The sequence below is a fragment of the Colias eurytheme genome, chromosome 2, assembly GCF_061535395.1.
Source record: "Colias eurytheme isolate Ceu_HAF_F1 chromosome 2, ilColEury1 Martin Lab GWU primary, whole genome shotgun sequence".
Classification (NCBI taxonomy): Eukaryota; Metazoa; Arthropoda; class Insecta; order Lepidoptera; family Pieridae; genus Colias; species Colias eurytheme.
In genome coordinates this window covers 10,829,841-10,853,971 of record NC_142981.1, presented here as the reverse complement: position 1 = coordinate 10,853,971, position 24,131 = coordinate 10,829,841, and the positions used below count along the sequence as shown (strand labels likewise).

The 24,131-nt window shown below is 32.9% G+C and overlaps 3 non-coding genes across 3 annotated transcripts; 2 read left to right on the top strand and 1 right to left on the bottom strand.

The window, feature by feature from the left end:
* Positions 1-3,811: 3,811 nt before the first annotated feature.
* TRNAQ-CUG (transfer RNA glutamine (anticodon CUG)) lies at positions 3,812-3,883 on the bottom strand. Its single transcript has one exon. It is a non-coding gene; the product is annotated as a tRNA-Gln (tRNA).
* Positions 3,884-15,399: 11,516 nt separating this feature from the next.
* Positions 15,400-15,471, top strand: TRNAQ-CUG (transfer RNA glutamine (anticodon CUG)). Its single transcript has one exon. It is a non-coding gene; the product is annotated as a tRNA-Gln (tRNA).
* A 6,015-nt stretch (positions 15,472-21,486) lies between these two features.
* TRNAQ-UUG (transfer RNA glutamine (anticodon UUG)) lies at positions 21,487-21,558 on the top strand. The gene has a single exon. It is a non-coding gene; the product is annotated as a tRNA-Gln (tRNA).
* Positions 21,559-24,131: the final 2,573 nt, after the last annotated feature.

Here is a 24,131-nt window from a genome sequence, read left to right as displayed (position 1 = left end):
GAGATTGGGTTTAATCGGACCGGGAGCGTCCCATTAATAACGTCCCGTTAATTTAGACTAGTTCCGACTATATTTCAAATATAGAACGGGGATTAAACAGCGCTTTCGGTTAGCGGCTGTCGCTCGATTAATGTGCGGTTACACTGTGCCACCGTTTAAGATCTGTTTAGCGACAGTGATGGTATTTATTAATGATTTAAATGAAGTAAACCTTGAATAAAATTTACATACGTTGCAAATACAATTAGAAAAAATCAAATATCACTTTTTTTTCCGTCCCGTATTTCAAACACTAGCTGCGCTCCGCGGTTTCACCCGCGTGGCTCTGCTCTTGTTGGTTTTAGCGTGATGATTAATGGGCTATCTAACACCGAAAGAATTTTTCAAATCGGACCGGTTCCTAAGACTAGCGCGTTCAAACAAACAAACAAACAAACAAACAAACTCTTCAGCTTTATAAAATTAGTATAGATTCTCAAAGGCCAACAAAACAATCGTAATGTTCCACGACGTTGCATTTGCTTATGGGCGGCGATGAAAACTTAACATCAAGTGCAACGCCCTTTGATGGTTGTCATATAAAAATCTCATCCGTAGGTACGCTTAAATCGCAAAGAATGAAACAATTCAGTTATTCATTGGGTAGTCAATTAACAATTATTATAAATTCATATTTAATCGTTAAACCATGTGTGTAGTTGTTTAATACCCATACCTTACAGGAAAAGATTAAAACTTCAATTTCTGTCAGGCTGAAGTATTAGCATACTGTACATCAATATAGGAGTCTCAAAAAAATCCGTCTAGAACGAGGAAGCTGTAATATGATTGCGCTCAGGTGTGTACATTTTGAGTGTATTGCGGAAAGAGTTTCAGCGCTAAAATTCTGCTGGAGCTTTATGGAAAATCAAAAGAAATTTAAAACACGTTCGATGATTGATGGTTTTTGGATAAGTAGTAAATAAAATGTTTGAAAGTGCAATTTTCTAAAATTGTTGTACCTACCTATTAAACCCTCTTCATAGTAACATTTTACATCACCTCCAAAAGTTTGCACTCATAATAGTAGGTAGAGTATTAAAAAAAAAACAATATGAAGTTACAAATATTAGTAGTTATTAGTATAATATCAGCGGGAATTTATGCTTGTCTTCTGACTAGATATGATCAAAAATATCATGAACGTTAAAAATAGTGTTTTTTCTTAATATGTGTGTGTATGTATTATCTTACAAGTTTAAAAATAAAAAGATTCAACACATACCTACTTATAGAACCTAACTTCAGTGGAGTGGGCATTATCAATCAACAAATTAATCAACTACAAATTGGATTTAATTTACAACAAATAAGTATGATTGCGCTTATTAGATTACAATCTGTCACACGACACTCAATGTTTTCGATTATAGCCCAAGTCCTTAGCTTTGTACAAGAAATAAAGCCGTTATAATAATGATCAGTTGATCACCATTATTACCCAATCGAAAAGTAAAAAAAATAGTTTGGAAAATCCAAAAGTGCACGCCTCATAATTTTTTTTTAATAATTATTTATTAATTATTATTTTTGTTTAGATATTTAATAACAATTAAACCACATCGAATCAGACCCTGAAAAATGAAAGGGTTCTATTCCTGAGCATACTCAAGCGTAAGAGAAAAAAAATAATTTGGAAAATCCAAAAGTGCACGCCTCATAATTTTTTTTTAATAAATATTTATTAATTATTATTTTTGTTTATTTAATAACAATTAAACCACATCGAATCAGACCCTGAAAAATGAAAGGGCATTCCTGAGCATACTCAAGCGTAAGAGAAAAAAAAAGACTCGATTAGTAAAGTATTTCGGTCGCTATCGTGTTAACAAGAAAAAGGATCCGCACATACAGACACACGGACGTCCAAGACAGAACTTTTTTAAACTGTTTTTTAACTAGTTTAAATAACAAAAATGACATCAAAAATATCATGAACGTTAAAAATAGTGTTTTTTCTTAATATGTGTGTGTATGTATTATCTTACAAGTGCAATGTATGATACATAAAGACATTTTAAGTTTGAAAAATCAGATGTTTTGCGCGAAGTGACAGTAGTACCCACCTCAACGCTTCGCTTATGAGGCGTGCAATAAGCAAATTACTTCCATGCGTCATCTTATCGCACCCGATCAGCATATCGCACGGTATAAATCATTATGTCGTAGCGTATTGGATTAAGATTTCCATGCCAGGCTTCATCTCGCGGAGTGACTCGATATTGATGCGGAATTTCCCGGGAGATATATGTAGTTGTACTTACTTACTGTGCGTGTGGGAAATATCTTTTGCGTTTGCTTTGAAGAGATAATTCAAAGAGAAGGAATGATGACCAATCAGCGCCATCTTGTTTATTTAATTGGAATCTTCGGAAGATGTTAACACTAAAATGTGAAAGTGAGTGTTTGTAAGGTAATTTAAACAGATTTGATAATAGGTATATCTATAGAGGAAAGTAACCAAATATGGAATATAAGCATAAATCAACATAACAATAACAAAAATGTAATGAATATCTTTGAGATCAATTAAATGAATGTAACATATTGTGATAAATGAAAGAAGTTACGTAATTACTTGCAAAAGTCACAAATCCAGATCCATCTGGACCAGCACATCATAATGTGTTCAGAGCCCATACATCAAGCATTTAATTCAACTTTCTCCACTTTCATCCATGGAAAAAAGTCTTGAAAAGAAACCTCCTGACTCTGCTGATGCATGTATGTTACATTCTGCATCTGCAGAGTCAGAAGGCACTTGGACCATCAACTCATCATGTCAACTACCTTCATCAAACTGGATAACGTCTAGTTCCTCAGAGTCTTTCTTCTTCACTATCATCCTTATTTTTTTTCGATTGTTTCTCTTAATAAAGTTAATAACGTTGAAAGAAGAAATATAAATATAATATGATGAAATAAAGTTGTCCTAGGGACTTGGAAATCCTGTGCCGCTTTCAAATACCCCATTTTCTTTTCCCGGACGAATTTTATAGATTGTGACGTTTTTTCTTCATCCCAGATTTTTCGTTAGGTTGATTGTGAACCTGACATTCTAAAAACAAAAAAAAAATAGCAAGTTTATAGTATTCCATAATTAGACACCGACGACTGTCCATATTTGGATTTTTATACTCATTCAAACTCTTCTATATATTTTATCAATTCACAATATTTTAAAGACAAAAGATCACAAAATGGTAAAATAAACATAATACCGATATACTAAATTGTATAACACTTATGTAAACAAACTTATTAGCCGGTAAATACTCATTTATTACATACCTTATAAAATTTCTGCATGGCAACAAAACAAAACACGTCTGCCATACGTAATTCGCGCAACTAACTCGATGGTGTTAGTGCGATAATTAGTACACCAAATGAAACAGAAGATGGTCGAATGTTGCGATTCATACTTATAGTCTTAGAGAAATGAAGGAATTCCATATTAGGATACTATTCCATATTTGGTGACTTTCCTCTACTTATTTTAGACGATCTTTTAGTATTCAAAAACTTATATAACATCGCAACATAATAATATGTCCCGAAAAGTTAATATGTTATTTAGAATGTCTACTGATACAACAGATAATATAATAAGGACAGTAAAACCCTATAGCTTCAGATAGGTTTTATAAAACAAAGAGTAAGTATCTATGCCTAAAAATATAACCTATATTCAAAGAATTAAGCCTTTAAGTTAATAACTGTCTATTTATGTCTTCTCGAAGTAGAAGCATATAAAGAAAAACAAAAGAACAGGTTCCACCGAGATTTGAACTCGGATCGCTGGATTCAGAGTCCAGAGTGCTAACCATTACACCATGAAACCGTGGAAGCTTTCTCTCAATTTTGTCTGCGTTTACTATTAGACATTTTGAGCCATTTTTAACATTTTATTTTCAAGACAAAGTATATTTTACGTTCCCTATGAATAACTCGTGTAAATACAACCAATAAAAACTATTAGCTGCAATCATATTTAGTTGTAGATCATTTTGTATCAGTTAGAGATAATGTTAACATTTCAAGGTACTTCCCCATTAAACCTACAACTGAGAACTAAATTGTATACCTACCTATTTTTTGTACCTACTACTAGTAACCTACATATTTAAAGTCAATTAAGTCGAGTGGAATATTAGTAGCTAATGGAACAAAAGAGTTATCACATTTGTAATTTTTATTACGGTTTTAGTCCATTGAAATTTTAGTATGTAAGTAGATACTTACATTTTTATAAAAGAGAAAAAAATACCTTAACGCAACCGTCTTCTATACCTAAGTCTATACCTTTAAAGTAATTTTAGTACCTGGCCTGTTGACTGAGTACAATATTTTTTTTTTATATTTGTACAACAATAAAAAATCCATATAAAAGTTTCTAATCTCTGTTCCAAAACGAAACAACAGGCTCTACAGAGATCCATAACATACCTCCACAAAATACTATAGACCAAAAAGAAAGAGTTTAAAAAAAAACAGAAGCCACCAATTCGTCCATCCATCGCCAGGACAATATTGGACGGAAGACAGATGGTACAAGTTGACGATAAAATATTCACACCACGAACCTTGTGCTCCAACAATCAGTCACTTTGGATAGAGCGATTTAATAAGACTTCCGAGTGAAAAGTATTGTGGCATTGTGAATAAATTATGTACCTACCTATGTTTTAACATGTTAAATGGCGAGATATGGGAAACTTCAGAAGTATAATATCTTTTGATTTACAAAGGTGAAAGGAGTGCTTCCTTGCTACTGCAGCTGAAACTCTAAAGAAAATGTTTCTTTAGGCCTTGGGCTTCTGACAGCATTAGGTTCGCACTTCGCATTCTATTCATTTTTCAATGTATCTATATCTTATCATACACTCGGTAATTGGTACCTGTTCAATTGAATTTGCTATGGGCTGCTATGCTATGTAAATGGCTAGAGTTTTTGTTGTCAAGCGTGACAAAAACCTTAGCCTAAAACTATTAATAAAACGGAAAATATGACATTTGAAGGCGCTTTCATTAAAGCTTTACATAGATACTCGGAGATTTCAAGGCAGTCAGTTAAAAAGACTATTTATTCTCCACTAAAATACATTAGAAAACAGCTGCCTGGTTTGACAATTATTGCAAGGGGTGAAGGACAAATGATTTGCATGCGTCTGGAATGATCTATAAGTCTTCTTAATTTGTTTTTGTTTTTTCTTTAAACAAATTAGGCAACGGCTATAATTAAATAGAAGTCCGTGCAAGTTAATATATTTTTTCATAAAATTTTATTACAATTAAAAAATATAATTAAACGTCGATGTCGTCACAAATAACCCGTGTTACAGAAACTTTCCCTGTAACTTTTGCTGACGTGGGGATCTTTTTGGCATAATTATAATGTAAAATTTGTATTTTAACTGTTTATTTTCTTTCTGTATTTTTTTGTGCCAAATAAATGAAATGAATCGGACAAGATAATTGAATATTGCATCAATAATCTGTGGTATCAGGCAAACTGATCATAATAATCCAAAAAGTAATTTAGTAGTCAAAATAAACAACCAACAAGGAAGACGCAACAAAAACTTTTTTAGATATTACTCAAATATATTAAGTAATATTTACATCCATCTCACTATAAGATTGACATTTAAACCGTATTCAACCCGACTCCTGTCCATACTGAAATTCCCTGTTCAGATATTGGCAAAAACAATATTTTATGCCAATCGCTAAGCGGCTCATCTCAAATGTATGCCTGAAGATGTGACTTCGGGTTACGGCATACACGATATATGGTAAGAAGACGGGTCTGAAGATTTCTTTAAAAATAATTAAATATTTAATATAGTACGATGTGAATCATAAATGTGGTTTAAGGAATGTAGGGAAACGTACCAACCTTACCATGATTTTCAAAATCTTTTGATGTAAATACGCTGTTATGGCAGGAATTTCATACATAACAAGGCAACACATATAAAAAGGCAAAGGTAATCGATATCACTTTAGTTTTTTAGTTACGGAATTTCTGGATTCGGTCCCCGCGCTCAAGGCCCGCGATAGAAGCTATGCAATAGCTTAAGGTGATTGCAACGATCTGTTCCCAGCCAATATCCCGCTAGATGGCGCTGAATTCTACATTTCTAGTTTATTTGAGTTTTTGCGTAATTGGAATAGTCATCAAACCTAGGAATAGTCATGGCGGTTACTGAATATTATATTTTATTGAAATATGTTATATCATTGCCTTAAAATCCACCCAATTCGGTAAAATTATGCGTTTTAACATCTGTCATTGCATACAGGGTCGTTTACACACACAGACGTATACAAAAATGATAAAGATTTAACTCTAGATGGCGTGAATGTAAAGCGCGTCACACACGGTGAAGATACTACCTATAATATTTTATCTAATCTAGTAATATTTTATATTACAGTATCTTAAGGTATCCGGTATCAGCGTTCTGACCATCATTTTTCTTTTTTCGCTGTAGAACCGCCATCCTGTTACAAATGACCCACAAAGGAGAATGACCACGGGTGGTATCGGTAAAATTTTAGTTGTGCCACGTATTCGTTATATTGTTAATTCCTATTTGTATTTATAATGATCATATGTATCAATATTAAGTCTTAATTAAACCGGATAAATTGAAATAATAGTAAAAGTAAAAGTTTTTCTTTTGAAACATGTATGACTACGTATGGAATCGGTAAAATACTAGTTGTGTCACGTGTTCGTGATATTGTTAATTCCTATTTGTATTTATAATGATCATATTTATCACTATTAAGTTGTAATTATACCGAATAAATAGAAATAAAAGTAAAAGTTTTGTTTTGACACATACCTATATCTATCTCTCTTGCAAACGTCATATGTCATAGTTTCTATTTGAAATGTCAAATGAATGTGTTCGACGCATTGTTCGATGTTATTTTGAAATAATGTTTAAATTACGATTTACTTTTCACATTTGTCTTGTAAATTAAAATATTACCTATGTAATAAATGTAAAACTTAACGTTCATCGTTAGTTTAAACTCGATTAAGTAGTTTTTTGAAGTGTTGAATAAAACTATTGTTTTATTGTTATTGTCGCGAACTGCGGCTTATTTACATAAAAACTTTAATCATATCTAAAAGTACTAACATCAAGCTTTAAATTGAGCTATATTTCATCTTGACACAATAAGTTTGATTGCGATACCAAGTGCCATAGTCACTTGGGCAATCTCCTGTGGTTTTCATTTTTCTGTATGGGTAGACAAAACTTCAAAACGCCACCTGCTACGGTTTATATTATTATGAACGATTAGCTTTCCGCCCGCATTTTCAAAAAAAAACCCGTATAGTTCCCGTTCCCGTGGGGTTTCCGGGATAAAACCTATTCAATGTGTCCAAGTTACGTTCAATATGTGTGCTAAATTTCATTGTAATCGGTTCAGTAGTATTTGCGTGAAACACACACATACACATCCTCACAAACTTTCGCATTAGTAGGAAGTAGGATTGTTATAAAAATAAAAGTTATATTTGTTGGCGTAAACTATTTTATTGTAATTTTGGGAAATAAATAATGTCAAAATTGATTACCTACAATAAAACGCAGTTTTATTTTATTACCTACATTACACTATTGTTTTTTTTTATCAAAACATGTATTTGAAGTAGCAAATATGATATTATGCTGATCCAAGCATTTTCACTCAAAACTAATATCACTAATGATTTGTAAAAGTAAATTATTTCAATATACATTTCATAACCAACAAGTAAGAATAATTATTCATACAACAACACTATTTACTATGGAAAAAAAACCAGGAAGGTGAAAAACATATTTACGATTTCGATGCACTCGACTTTTAGTAAAATAATAGGTAAAAATATTATTATGGTTTTGATCACAGACATATCTGTGGTTTTGATTTTAGCTACTAGTATCAGAAAGCTGCGTGTTCAATGCACGTCGGGGTCCCACAACTGTGGAGGAAGGAAGGTAGAATACCTCCATCGAATAAGTGAAGTTTCTCGACATACTCGATTTGCCGGCCGGCCTCAATGAAGATTGTCCGAAAGTTGTATATGTGCTCTGTAACGAAAAAATTTCGCTAGCGCGATTCAGAGTGAGGTGTCGTACAATATACCTAATGAAGTTTTTCATCTTTTTATTTTACTGCAAATACAAAATAAAAATTAAACAATGGTAATGTAAATTCTAAACAAACTACTACCAAAATACAATTAGAACAAAAATCATTTGACTGGTTGATTTCACCCAGAGGCCAGAGGCGGCTCGTGACAAAATTGTATGGGTGTTCACTTGAAATAAAACAACGAAAATACAATAGCGTAGCAGGATAATTTATTACAAAAAAAAATGAGCACCACATTTTATAAATGTCTATAACACTAAAAATTACAAAGTACAGGCTATTTCAAAACGAATTCAATGACTAGGTAGGTATCAATAATTAGTAAATCACCGAATTTGCATTCGCGAGCGTAGGTATCCATAGTGTTTGTCACTGACGGTCACTGACCTCTATAACTTATAGTTATAGAGGTCAGTGGTGTTTGTTGTGTAAACATGTATGTATTTGAGTAGTTAGTAGCATATTATATTCTGAATTTCTGATCCATGCCTATTCACTCAAAACTAATAACACTAATGATTTGTAACAGTAAATTATTTCAATAGGTAGGTATTTGAACATTTCCCAACAAGACGTAAGAATAATTATTCGTAGGTATACAAGATACAATAACAAATCTAATACACTATTTATTATTTTATTATTTACTAGCGGTCCGCCCCGGCTTCGCCCGTGGTACATGTTTAGTGTTTACGTTTTCTCTCCATAAGAAGTAATAGCTAGAGAGCTAGCGCAAAGCTACCTGTATGTATTTGACCAGACCTGGATTTTTGTGTGTTGATTCCCCTATACCTACTATACATGAGATGAGGAGTCACTAAGCCCAGAGTGGTGGACGGGGCGCGCGCTTAGGTAAGACAGGTGGAAATTTTTGGCGAACTTTGAAACCATTTGACCACGTCTGCCATTTTGATATTTGAAAATAGATTATTATTACTATCGGAAAATAACAATGGCAGACCATTATCACGCGGATAACATTCTGGCAGACACTTATGAAAGTGCTGAAAAAAATACAATTTTGAAAGTATTTGACCAGATCTGCCATTCATATATTTTATTTATTAGGGTCTTAAAAACTTATTTTCGAAACGGCAGACATTTTCATTGCGTACAGACTTCAGCAGACAACAAAACTTTACAGACTTCAGCAGTCAACAAGACTTAGCTTCTACATGGTCAGATGTATATATGTATTACGTTCCCTGACCTTACATCAATGATTTACTTTATTAATGTTTTTATGGTCATTTACATTTAATTTTGAAAACTATGGAATAAAATTTATAAATTTGATGATACAAAACTAAATATACATTTGTAAAGAATCTCAAATATAAAGTTGTGTTGCAAATAACAAATCATCATTTAAATATTTAGTTTATTTCTTTATTTAAGAAACAATTAACAATTACAAAACAACATAAAAAACACGCATGCATTTATTGAAATGTTCATTCATCATCACTATCGTATGGCGTTGTGTGACTCGTCTTCATAATCCATTGAATCGGATTCTGTAAAAGTAAAACGTAAATTATATAATAAAAGAAATGAGTCATTATAAACTTACCTAGTAAGGCAATGCCTTTGATGTCGCACGATGCCGCCGCGCCGCCAGTGTAGGTACTTCTGCTGCTACATGAAAATATGCTAGGGTTGCAACAAATGGGAAATAAAACAATTGTGATTATTACTATTATGATGTAATCATTTATTCATATTATGTACATTCAAAACAATTGCTATTATTAAATCTGATGTAATTATTTTTTCATAAATATATAATTATTATTAATTACATAATATATTGCACTGTGAAATATTTACGTATCACTTTATTTTTGATGTTCTTAATTGTCTTTTATAAAATTTAAGTGACGCATTCGCATTGGGATCAACAATCCGATAAGAAAAGAATGGAGACAACATATACATAGCTTTGATTTCAATTCTACAGATACAAAATATACAATCTATCTAAAATGATACAACGGATGTTTCCTGCGTTTTCTCGTCGAAATACCGAAACAACGTAATTATTGTATAGTAGTTGGGCGTGAAAGTAAAAAAACAAATGAAAAGTGTTTTCCATATGATTATTTATTAAATTTACGCGATTAAGAATAATTTCAACGATACAATTTAGTAACCGAGAATTCAGAGGATTAAAGAAAATACCTGCCTGATCATTTTATCAAACTCTAAAAGAATTATGGTTATTTCGCATCACTCGGTTTATTAGTTTGGTAATAATTATTAAAGGTAGTTACAACCCTAGCCATTGAGTCGAACGGTAGGCAACACAATATCGACTTTGTGCGGGTACATATGGTACATTTCTTCTTGCTGTGAAGCGTAATTATTATTATTAAGATTTTTTAGGCTATTTTGAATCAGCTGTTCTAATTTAATTCTAGAAATTTATTAAAACGTGATTTTTTTAAAAGTATATTATGAGTTTATAAATACCTCAACCAATAGTTATTGTGTCCTATCCTCATTTCTTTATATCTTGGTAGTTAACTAAAGTGTTAAATTTACATAACCTCAACAACAACATTTACACTGCCACTGCACTAAAACTAAACTAACTAGCTCTCTAGCTATAAGAACCATCCTCGTACTTCAAGGGATATAATAAAAAAAGAATTATCGAAATCGGTTCAGCCGTTCTCGAGTTATGCGCTTACCAACACATTTTGCGATTCATTTTTATATATAAGACTAGCGGTCCGCCCCGGCTTCGCCCGTGGTACATGTTTACGTTTTCTCTACATAAGAACCATCCTCGTACTTCAAGGAATATAATAAAAAAAGAATTATCGAAATCGGTTCAGCCGTTCTCGAGTTATGCGCTTACCAACACATTTTGCGATTCATTTATATATATATACTAGCGGTCCGCCCCGGCTTCGCCCGTGGTACATAATATTTACGTTTTCTCTACATAAAAACCATCCTCGTACTTCAAGGAATATAATAAAAAAAGAATGATCGAAATCGGTTCAGCCGTTCTCGAGTTATGCGCTTACCAACACATTTTGCGATTCATTTTTATATATAAGATAAGATTATGTGAAAATAACCAGGAAGGTGAAAAACATATTTACGAAAACATAGTAACATAATATGGCTGTCGCTACAATAATTATATTTCAATTTTATCTTTTTATACCTAGTAGAACTGGCCGACGAATAAAAAAAATCGTATTAGAATAAATACAATAAATTACGGAACAAAAAAAGGATTGTAACTGAATTAGGTATGTTTGTTTCTGGGCGCACCGTTTTCGACGACGCGACGCGCGACGTAAGCGTATAGGTATAGGTACCTACTTTGCTAAAACAAACTAATAAAATTGTGTGTCTGTCTGAAAATTCGGAAAAGCATATTTTGCAAGTTTGTAATTACTTTGATAGTTTACCGATTTATAATAATTGTAATTGTAATTGTATAATATATAATTTGCAATGTGGTGAAATTTCATAAAAATCACGGGCCAATTTTTTGTTTTGAATCCCACCGAAAATATAATTGCGTTATTAGAATAATTAATTACTATACCTACCCACGATCAATTATTACAATATAGTCTCAAATGCATACTAGAGAAATATTGCAATTTGATTCAATTAAAATGCATAGCATACAAAAATAAATTCACAACACAAGAAATTCCGCGCGCAAATCATAGCGCGTGTCAATGAAATCAAGAATGTTTTATATCAAGCCGACGCGGACGACGACGCGACGCCGAACAAAAGTACCTACGACGGACGACCACGCTTCGAGTTGCCAAACAACATGAGTAATAAATTGTTTACAAAAAAAACAAGTTTTCCATTTTTCTGTATGAGTAGACAGAACTTCAAAACGCCACCTGCTACGGTTTATATTATGAACGATTGTTATAAAAATAAAAGTTATATTTGTTGGTGTAAACTATTTTATCTTATATATAAAAATGAATCGCAAAATGTGTTGGTAAGCGCATAACTCGAGAACGGCTGAACCGATTTCGATAATTCTTTTTTTATTATATTCCTGGAAGTACGAGGATGGTTTTTATGTAGAGAAAACGTAAACATGTACCACGGGCGAAGCCGGGGCGGACCGCTAGTTGATCAATAATTTTGGAATTTAAAATTGTCAACATTGATTACAATAAAACGCAGTTTTATTTTATTACACTATTGTTTTTTTTATCAAAACATGTATTTGAAGTACCATATAATATTATGCTGATCCAAGCATTTTCACTCAAAACTAATATCACTAATGATTTGTAAAAGTAAATTATTTCAATATACATTTCATAACCAACAAGTAAGAATAATTATTATTATTCCTACCTACAACAACAAACCTAAAACACTATTTACTATGGGAAAATAACCAGGAAGGTGAAAAACATATTATTATTTACGATTTCGACGCACTCGACTTTTAGTAAAATATAGTAGGTAAACATAATATTATGGTTTTGATTTTTGCTACTAGTATAAGAAAACTGCGTGTTCAAACTACTTGTTTGTCTGTCTGAAAATTCGGAAGTACTTTGGTAGTTTACCGATTTATAATAATATTGTATATATCGTTGTTTAAAAAATATTCAAACACAATAAAATATGATATACTGATTTATCACTGGTTTCAGTGATGAACTGATGAGTCAATTATAGCCACTATACTTTCGTCATACGTGTGTATGATTGATGTGATTTGCAACGTGGTGATATTTCAGAAAAATCACGGGTCAAATTGTCCCACCGAAAATATAACTGCGTTATAAGAATAACTATACCTACGATAAATTATACATAATACAATATAGTCTCAAATGCATACTAGTGAAATATTTTATTTGAATCAATAAAATAAAAAAAAAAAATTAAAAATAATAATAATACAAAAATAAATTCACAACACAAGAAAATCCGCGCGCAAATCATAGCGCGTGACAATGAAATCAAGAACTTTCGAGCCGACGCGGACGACGAAGGAGCCTAACAAAAGTACCTACAATCATAGGCGGCTCGTGACAAAATTGTATGGCCGTGTTCACTTGAAATAAAACAACGAAAATAGGTACCTACAATAGCGTTAGCAGTACAAAAAAAAAGAGCACCACATTATAAATGTCTATTTATACACTAAAAATTATAGAGTATTTCAAAACGAATTCAATTATTATTTAGCAATAATTAGAAAATCCCCGAATTTGCATTCGTGATCGTATTCATAGTGTTTGTCTACACTAATATTATAAAGAGGAAAACTTTGTTTGTTTGTTTGATTGTAATGAATAGGCTCATAAACTACTGGACATTTTACCAATGTTTGCAAGTTTGTGATTACTTTGATAGTTTACCGATTTATAATAATTGTATACTTATATCATTGTTTAAAAATATTCAAACACAATATGATATAGGTACTGATTTATCACTGGTTTCAGTGATGAACTGATGAGTCAATGTTAGCCACAATACTAATCACTTTCGTCATACATGTGTATGAACTATGATTGATGTGATTTGCAATGTGGTGAAATTTCATAAAAATCACGGGCCAATTTTTTGTTTTGAATCCCACCGAAAATACATATATTACTAATTGCGTTATTAGAATAATTAATTACTATACCCACGATCAATTATTACAATTTACAATATAGTCTCAAATGCATACTAGAGAAACATTGCAATTTGAATCAATTTAAATGCATAGCATACAAAAATAAATTCACAACACAAGAAATTCCGCGCGCAAATCATAGCGCGTGTCAATGAAATCAAGAATGTAATTTTATATCAAGCCGACGAGCGACGACGCCGAACTAAAGTACCTACAGTACCATTTACCTTCAGTGTACAATACAGTTTACAGACCTACGACGGACGAACAATAATGAGTAATAAATAAAAAAAAACATAGTTTCTAAGGTCATTAGTTTTATTTTATTTTATTGTTATTTTCTTTGAACGATTGGAAATGAAATTACTCAATTTTTACACAGAACTTTGATTTATTAGAATTATGCTCATTATGCAGCATAAGATAACGAACGCGAATGCACGACATCTAGCGCGTCAATGTCTAAACATCGCCTTTCGTTTAGACATTGACGCGCTAGATCTGTAATAAGTATATAGTCTATGCGCTAGATGTCGTGCTTTATGTCGTGTTTCGCTTGGCAAAAGTCACGCACACTACTGTAGAAGTGTCAAATTTTTCCGGTATTTTACTGTTGTTTTTCTAAGTAAATATTGTAAATTATTGATTAAAAAGGTCGAACGCGCACACATTTCATTATAGAGAAGTGATAAAATGATTAGTTTTAAAGAAATAGTGTCTGTGTTAAGTGTTTAGAGGTAATAAAAAATGTATGGAGGGACGGTCGGAACATCAACCTTAAAAAAATCTAAAAAGCATTTACTATAATTAATACGGTGTCTTTCTCACATAGGCATTTTTTTATTATTATTATGTGAACGCTCTTGCTTTCTGCTTGATTTTTTATCCCCATATCAGTCTTGAGACAACAACCACACGTTCACCCCAAAATATTTCAAAGCATCACATTAAATATTGACAAAATAAAAATGTAGAAGACATTCGGACGTGAGCGTTATGTCGACGTCGGATAACCGCTTGAGGACCGTTCCATTTTCAAACGGTTTCCCGCCAATAAATATATTATCGAGTTACAATGCGCGGGGGAGTTGCCATTTAGAAAAAAACTATTTTGATATGTTGACTCCTGTGGTTGACTCCGTAACTTTTTAGTTTTTGGTGCAATTCACTTTTTATATTGTAGCGCAGGTAATATTCATTTTTATCATATTTTGCAAATTCATTTTTTTTAATTTGCTGCTATTGTGTTCGCAATGAAAAACGACAGAAAATATTTTGAAAGAAATAACACCGTACCATAAATAGTTTTTCTAACTTTCTTTAACCTTTCGAAGCTCTGAAGAGAAGACCTTTATAATAAGTGTAAATCGTAATACATAGTTAATACCCGCCTAATGGAATGTTTTTATATCAGATATTCATAAAAAAAATAGTTGACTTGCTTTAAAATACGGCAGTGATTTGCTAATTTGTTGAATAATTTTGTCAAAATTTATGTACATGACCAGATAAACTTGAATCAATGGATCCAAAATTTCGACACGGTTTAACACGGTTCCATGGTGTAATGGTTAGCACTCTGGACTCTGAATCCAGCGATCCGAGTTCAAATCTCGGTGGAACCTGTTCTTTTGTTATTTTTATTACACATTAATAATTATTAATTTTGATTTCTTATTTTATTCGTTTTAGTTCTTATGTTCACGTTTAGTTGGATTTTGTCCATTTTTATACTTCATAGTTCTTTTAAATTTTTCGTAAAAACAATTCGTTAAAAATGTTTTATGAGCTAAGTGCAAAATAAAATTTTTAAATGCAATCAATCAAAATTGTATGTCAGAGCCTGTAAGCATAGATTAGTATTGAATTAAGTTAGTAAGTAAATGAAACCACCTAGGCCGTTTTCAATTATAGGCATGGACTAATAAATCAAGATTATAGGTACCTATATTTTATTCAATCCATATGCATTCCTATTGCAGAACACCGTCAACTGTCCCAAATACATACCATCAAAGCATTACATAAAATTAATTAACAACAACGCGACAACTAGTTTCCTAGATTTCACTGAACAAAAAGCTAATTATGTAGTTAGTATCCATTAATATTGTAACTAAACACCGAAACGTAATGCCGCGCCTGTGGCATCAACTGATTAATTTAATTAAAAAAGTAACTCTTTCGTTAGCATCGCCCGGGGACCGCGTGGCGTGTTTACGGGTTGGAAAAATCTATGTGAGCCAAGCTAAACTAAAGTCTAAAACATAGTTTAAACAGTGTTTAATTAACCATAGTAATTTTGTAACGGAATTGGTTACAGCGCCATCTAGTAAGACGCGTGTGAAACATGTTCGGATGCGAGGGTGTGGCACTCTGAGATAATTTTATGATGTGTCCCGAGATGGTATGGCATTATGCTCATTACCAAAATATATTAGTATATATTTATTTTTTCATCTTATATATAAAAATTAATCGCAAAATGTGTTGGTAAGCGCATAACTCGAGAACGGCTGAACCGATTTCGATAATTCTTTTTTTATTATATTCCTTGAAGTACGAGGATGGTTCTTATGTAGAGAAAACGTAAACATGTACCACGGGCGAAGCCGGGGCGGACCGCTAGTCTTATATATAAAAATGAATCGCAAAATGTGTTGGTAAGCGCATAACTCGAGAACGGCTGAACCGATTTCGTTAATTCTTTTTTTATTATGTATATTCCTTGAAGTACGAGGATGGTTCTTACGTAGAGAAAACGTAAATATGTACCACGGGCGAAGCCGGGGCGGACTGCTAGTATATAATAAAAAACTACCTACTCACTTCAATTCCAAAAATGTCAAAACTTTTATTTGGCACCCAAATGGCGCTATGCTCAACAACTTAGGGCTTAAAGTTACTAATGTTTGTACGCCTAACAGTTCATTTAAATATATAATCAAATCACTGGATCATTTCAGCTTTAATAAGAATAATATTGTAATTATATTATATGGGGACAGTTTAAATATAAATAATAAGGATATTGATGTAGGATTAAAAAAAATGTTAGATATTAGTAGTAAGACTAAATGTAAATTTATGTTGTGTACCTTGCCATACCTACCTGGTTTGACACAAGAACAAAATAGATTAATTTATAATATGAATTTAAAATTGTATAACCTAACAAATCATCATCGTGATGCATTTATTTACTTTGACATTAACTCATGTATTAAATCTTTTACTTTGACAAAGAATACAGTGTATCTGCCATATAGATATAAGCGTGAACTTGCTATGTTAATAGCATATAATATTAACCAGTCTGGTACATGTTCGGTATCAGACCATCGATCTACTATAATTTTATGTAGTAGTAATTTTATACATCAACCTAGATTAAGTGTAGACAGACAATCTAGCCCTAAGCTAGATTTAAACTAGTATATAAGACAACAGCTAAGCAGTGTTTTTCCATTGTGCATCAAAATATTCAAGGCTTGGCTAGCAAATTGTTAGAAATAGAATTGTTTCTGAATGATAACAATATTAAAATATTTTGTGTAACAGAACATTGGCTTAAACAATGTCAGTCGTTAGTAAATATTGAAAATTACAAATTAAAAAGTATATACTTTAGGACACAGGCTATTCACGGAGGTTCTGTTATTTTTGTACATGATAGTGTAAAATGTAAAGAACGAACTGACATTGTTAGTCTTTCTGTAGAACGGACCATTGAACTGTCCTGTGTGGAGCTGGAGCGTTATATTATTGTTTGCGTTTATAGACCCCCTTCCAGTGACTATAATATGTTTGAGACAGTCATGGAAGAAATATTAAAGCGTCTAAGCAGGAGTAAAAAAAAAGTTATAGTATGTGGTGATTTTAATATTGATTTACTTTTACAAACACAAACGGCTACACGAATTGTTAATTTGTTTCAGTCATTTAATCTATATAAACTTTTTAACGAACCCACACGAATTACACCTACTTCTGCAACTTGTATTGATAATATATACTGTGACTGCATCTGTTTAGAGAAAAATATTCTCAATACATTGACTTCGGATCACTGTGGCCAGAAAGTAGTTTTTGAATGGGATTGCATACCTACATTTAAAAGGATTAATGTTAGGCCTATAACTAAAAAAGGCATTAATAAATTTAGGAATAATATTAATAAAAACCTGCCCGTACTAAATGATCAATCCTATCCTAATAGTCCTTGTGAAATGTTTAAAAATCTTTTTAATTTAGTACATAAAGAATTTGAAAAAATATTTAAAGTTAAATCTTTAAATATTACCAAGGATTTACCATTTAGTAAATGGGCGACAGCTAGTATACATAGGTGCAGGAACATTCTTTATGAATTATATGGTATGAAGCAATATAATAAAGACCCATCTTTTCTTAGTTATGTTAGAAATTACTCAAAAATTTTTAAAAAAGTTTGTTTCACTGCAAAGCGTTTGTATATCAAAGAAAAAATACGCGACTCTGATAATAAAGTTAAAACAGTTTGGTCAATTATTAATGGTGAAATGGGTAAAAGCAAATCAAGTAATACCATAAAACTTGTAAACAATGACAGGGTTATTGACAAAAGTGCTGATGTTGCGCTTGCTTTTGAAGAATTCTTCAGTAGTGTCCCTGCTACTATTACTAATAGTTTAAATTCGTCTTCAGCACTTGCAGAGACCTTTTTGAGGGACCATGTTGCGGAGTGCAGTACATTATTTGAATTACGACACGTAACTGCTAATGATATTGTTACTGCCTTTAAGACGCTTAATCTTAAAAATACTTGTGATCTTTGGGGAATGTCCGTAAATTTAGTTAATAATATAATAGAAAATATTGCGAAAAATTTAGCTTCCATATTTAATAAGTGTTGTGACTATGGTACATTTCCTAATTTACTAAAGCTTAGTAAGGTTATACCTTTATTTAAGAAGGGCGATCAAGAAGACTGTAACAATTATAGACCTATCTCTATTTTACCAACATTAAGTAAGGTATTCGAGAAGTTAATATTAAACCAATTGAGTAGTCATTTTGCAAATAATAATTTACTGCACACCAAACAGTTTGGTTTCACAAAGGGGCGCTCAACCACAGATGCTGGAGTTGCACTTCTAACACATATATATAAGGCATGGGAAAACTCAAAAAATGCTCTAGGGATATTTTGTGACCTCTCCAAGGCATTTGACTGCGTTGAACATTGTACTTTGTTACGTAAACTTAATCACTATGGAATTAAAGGAAAAGCCCAGAACCTCATAGCGTCATACCTGCATGATAGGATACAGACTGTAGTTGTTAATGGAGAACGTTCTAGCGGTGCGTCAATTAACATTGGTGTTCCACAGGGGTCAATTTTAGGTCCCTTCTTGTTCTTGGTATATATCAATGATCTTCCCTATTATTTGCAGGATAGGTGTGAAATAGTTCTGTTTGCAGATGATACCTCATTAATTTTTAATGTGGATAGGCATGACCCAAATGTTGACGAAGTGAACAGTGCTCTTTTACACATATCTGAATGGTTTACTGCCAATAATTTATTATTAAATGCCAAAAAAACCACTTGTGTTGAATTTTTACTTCCTAATGTAAAAAAGTTGAACAGAGATATTACCTTGAACGGGGAGGTATTGCATCCTACTGAGTCTACTGTATTTCTAGGGTTAACATTGGACGAGAAACTACAGTGGGGAGCCCATGTCAACACCGCTGCAGGTAAGCTCAGTTCTGCTGCATATGCAGTCCGAAAAATAAGGCATCTCACCGATGAAGATACGGCCAGATTGGTTTATTTCAGCTACTTTCATAGCATTATGTCCTATGGAATTCTACTGTGGGGCAGGGCTGCAGATATAGAAACTATATTTATCTTACAGAAAAGAGCCATTCGCTCTATATATAATTTACGTGCTCGGGACTCACTAAGAGATCATTTTAAGAATACTGGTATCCTTACTGTACCATCACAGTATATATTTAATAATATTTTGCATGTACACAAAAGCTCTGACTTACACACAAGAGTAGGAGATAGACACGATTATGGCACAAGGAACAAGAATAGAATTGAAATGCCATTTTTCCGATTAGCTAAAGTTAAAAATTCATTTATGGGTCAAGGTATACGCTTATACAATAGAATTCCTCATAATATTAAAGAGTTTAGTAGTACTAAATTTAAAACTTACATAAAAAATGTACTAGTTCAGAGAGCGTACTACAGTATTCAGGAATATATGGACGATAAAGACCCATGGAGGGTTGTCGCGTAAAAACCACAGGACAGTTCTTTGGCATATTATGTAGTTAGGTAGATATAAGTTACATATTATGTAAATTTATTGACATTATTTAAAAGAGCAACTATGGAGTTTCTTGCCGATTCTTCTCCATAGATACTGCTTTCCGAATCGGTGGTAAATGTTAAAATACTATGTAATGACGATTCGAAAGTGCTACTAAATAGTAGTCTAATTGAATAAATGAATGTTTGAGTTTGAGTTTGAATGCTTCACCAAATACCTATTACCTACCTCAAAATACGTAAACTAAAAAATTATGTACCTGTAGCGTAGTGTAATGCAATTTATATTATACTAGAGGTCCGCCCCGCCCCCCGGCTTCGCCCGTGGTACATATTTCGCAATAAAAGGTAGCCTATGTCCTTTCTCGGGTATCAAAATATCTCCATACCAAATTTCATGCAAATTGGTTCAGTAGTTTAGGCGTGATTGAGTAACAGACAGACAGACAGAGTTACTTTCGCATTTATAATATTAGTATGGATGTACTGTTAACTGTAGTTTAAAAAACAACCCATTAACCCGCAGCCATGTCACCCAGCCTAACCCTTCCGCGCTGATCGTTATCACCTGTACATCACGACCCAAAGTACATTACTAGTGAATTATTATTTCTGATTAATAAATTGTGTGTCCCTCAAGACCGGGCCGGTACCACGGTCGCGTCAATTATGAAATTTGATGCGTTTTCATTAAACTTTACGGGGCCCAAGAGGCCAGAGCCTTAGTGGGTTAAGGCTTGACACATTTAGGGTTAGTTTTTGGGCGGGGTAATGAAAATAATATATCAGCTTTTGCCGGTAAAATAATAACATGCTATAAATGTACGTTTGATTATTCTGAATTAAGTATTATATTCATCATAAGTTAAATACTACTCTAGAACAGTTGTTATTCAGTGGGAAATAAATAATCTGTCATTGAAAAATATATAGACTATTACTAGCGGCCCGCCCCGGCTTCGCCCGTGGTACATATGAAAAATAGATGTTGGCCGATTCTCAGACTTACCCGATATGCACAGAAAATTTCATGAGAATCGGTCCACCCGTTTCGGAGGAGTATGCAGACTAACATTGTGACACGAGAATTTTATATATAGGTAAGATAGGTGAGGTTAACTAGTAAAGAAATATTCTGTAATCTAAGGAAATAACACGCTTACCTTACAATTTCTTTAATTAAGTTAACCTATTTTATAAAAAAGGTTAGATACTTTATTAGATTTTTCTAGACCACGTTGATTAAATTGGCATACATATAGAAAAATGTAAACACCAATAGATTTTAATTTTGGAATTCTTATTTCAAGGTTCCATGGTGTAATGGTTAGCACTCTGGACTTTGAATCCAGCGATCCGAGTTCAAATCTCGGTGGAACCTATGTTTTGTTTTCTTTTTTTATTTGATTAATTTAATTATTAATGTTCAATTATTACACAAAATCTTTGCCTTATTACTGAAAATATTCTTTGCAATATTTTTTAAACAGAAATTTTATGGTTTTTCTAAATGAAACAAAAGTAAAACATACAAAAATTCATTTGTTTTAATCAAATAAAATATTTAATAATATCTTTGAGAAATCCAGAGCCGGATTTGTAGAACGTTAGAGCTCGTTTAACTTGTAAAAAATAAAAATATTATACCTACCTAGTAAGTACCTACTACAAAATATGCTATAATTAATAATTATCTATCTAAAAACCGTAGGTACGAATTAGGAATAAGAATAACCATATAACAGTGGTAGGTATAACACTACATAATTTGGTTTTAAATCTGCCGCAGCCATTAATTCTAAGAAGAGGAGCATAGGTTATTGTTTCATCGAGGATCCATCAAACTCGTACACGAAATTTTAGAATAACCGGTTCTACGAAATCTCAATACAAACTACTCACTTAAGAATACTTGACCCAAAACGATGTTATTCTACCAGGGTATGCCCCGTCATTGACCTGGATTTACTTGAGAACTTTAACCTTAGAAAAACCGTAATATAAATAGTATAGGTATCGGAGGTACTTCCCCAGTAGTTCCGGTCATAAAAACTAATGACCTTAGCTTTCAGGTAGCAAACCGCGCACGTTTTTATAAATTAGAATGTTGTTGCAAATAATGGCATTCATCTAGCACTTCCTGCAATTAGAAAACATAATAAAACAAAATGAGACAAACGTGCATCAGGTCTAAATTGAAAATTGAAATAATTATGGTTAGGGAGCCAGGTGCAAATTTGGTTAACTATTTCCTCTCAAGAGATAATTCGTCAGACGCATGAGAGTATAGTATTATAAAGCCTCGTGAACGTCAGCTGGCGCTCGGTTGGGGGGGTGAGCGGTTGTAGCCTCCCACGCACATAGGAAAAAAAATACATTCATTCATTCATTTCCTCTCAGCTAAAAATTTGTCAAATTGTAGCTAACCCAATATCTCAAGGAAAAAAAATAGTCAGCTGGTTACAACATGGTGTATTATACGTCAGCTGGTGTCTCGAACATGAAAGTTAAATTTAAAGAAAAATTTATTTTCCGTTATTTCCTCTCAAACAAAAATTTACCTGATGATAGCTTATATGTAACTGTGGATAAATATATATGTCAGCTGGCTGTATCTTGGTGGAAAAACCGTCAGCTGATACGGGAGGCTACAACCGCTCTTCCCCCCAACCGAGCTCCAGCTGACGTTCACGAGGCTTCATAATACTATACTTTGATGCATTTTACTAATTACCGCTTGAGAGGAACTTGGTCATAAAATCTGCTGCTGGCTCCCGGACCATTATGTACTAGCTGTGCGGTGTGCCCCGAGGTTTTACTTGCATTGCTCCGCTCCGATTGGTCTTAGCGTGATGATATATATATCCTACAGAGTACAGGCTACAGCCTTCCTGGATAAATGGACCATCTAACAGTAAAATAGGTAATTGTTCATATCGATAATCGAACCCGTAGTTCCTGAGATTAGTGCGTTCAAGCAAACAAAAGTTTGTTTGTCACTTCAGCTTTATAATATTAGTAGCGTTAGCTACTACTAGGTAAGTATTCTGTGATATTAGCATAGAATAACAACCACTAAAATATATTCAAATTCAAGAATTCATCTATTAGAGGAAAACATCGAGATGAAACGTGTCAGAATGTAAAATTTTGACGTCATGTGAATTGAAATTGAAACACACCCACTGGTAATGACCTAGAGTTTTAGAATAATAATATTATGTAAGTATATTCATTTGGTCATTCAGTTAACTGGTTGTAAGACACTGCTTCATTGTACATATTTAATTGAGTTGGTACTTCATGTACGTATAAACACTTTTTATGGTGATCTTTCTAATAGATTTTGGAAAGTTAGTAGGTTTTATACCTAGTTACGTTATAAGAAACTAGTGGTCCGCCCCGGCTTCACCCGTGGTACATATTTCGCAATAAAAGATAGAAGGAGAACCATCAAATCAACACATTTTATCCTTGTTACCTCTGTAACCTACCACAATCGAGAGTTCTGTACAGAAAATTATTGGGCGTCTCATAAAAATAAAGCTACTCACGGAAAATTAGCTTGATAGTAATCACGTACAAAAATGGGCGAAGGATCCTGGACTATAAGTTTTGAAAATTTTTTGCATACGGTTACCATAAAAGTGATAATTTAGTGACATATCACACTAGCGGATTGCGAGCGGTTTCAAAGCGGAGCGGGTGCGCAACGAATACGTTGCGGTTGCGCAGCGAATTCGTTGCGGACGCGTGGCAGATGCGCAACGTTTACGTCGCAGTCATGTACACTCATTAACAAAATGGAATCCGTGCTGGTTGTTACTTATAACTTGTGATAGTATAATAATTATGAGATCATTATTTTTTACGAGTTTCATAACATGTTAATGTTTAGGGTATTGTTTTATCTATTAAATCTTGGTCGAAATGCAATCAGATAACTTAATTGCT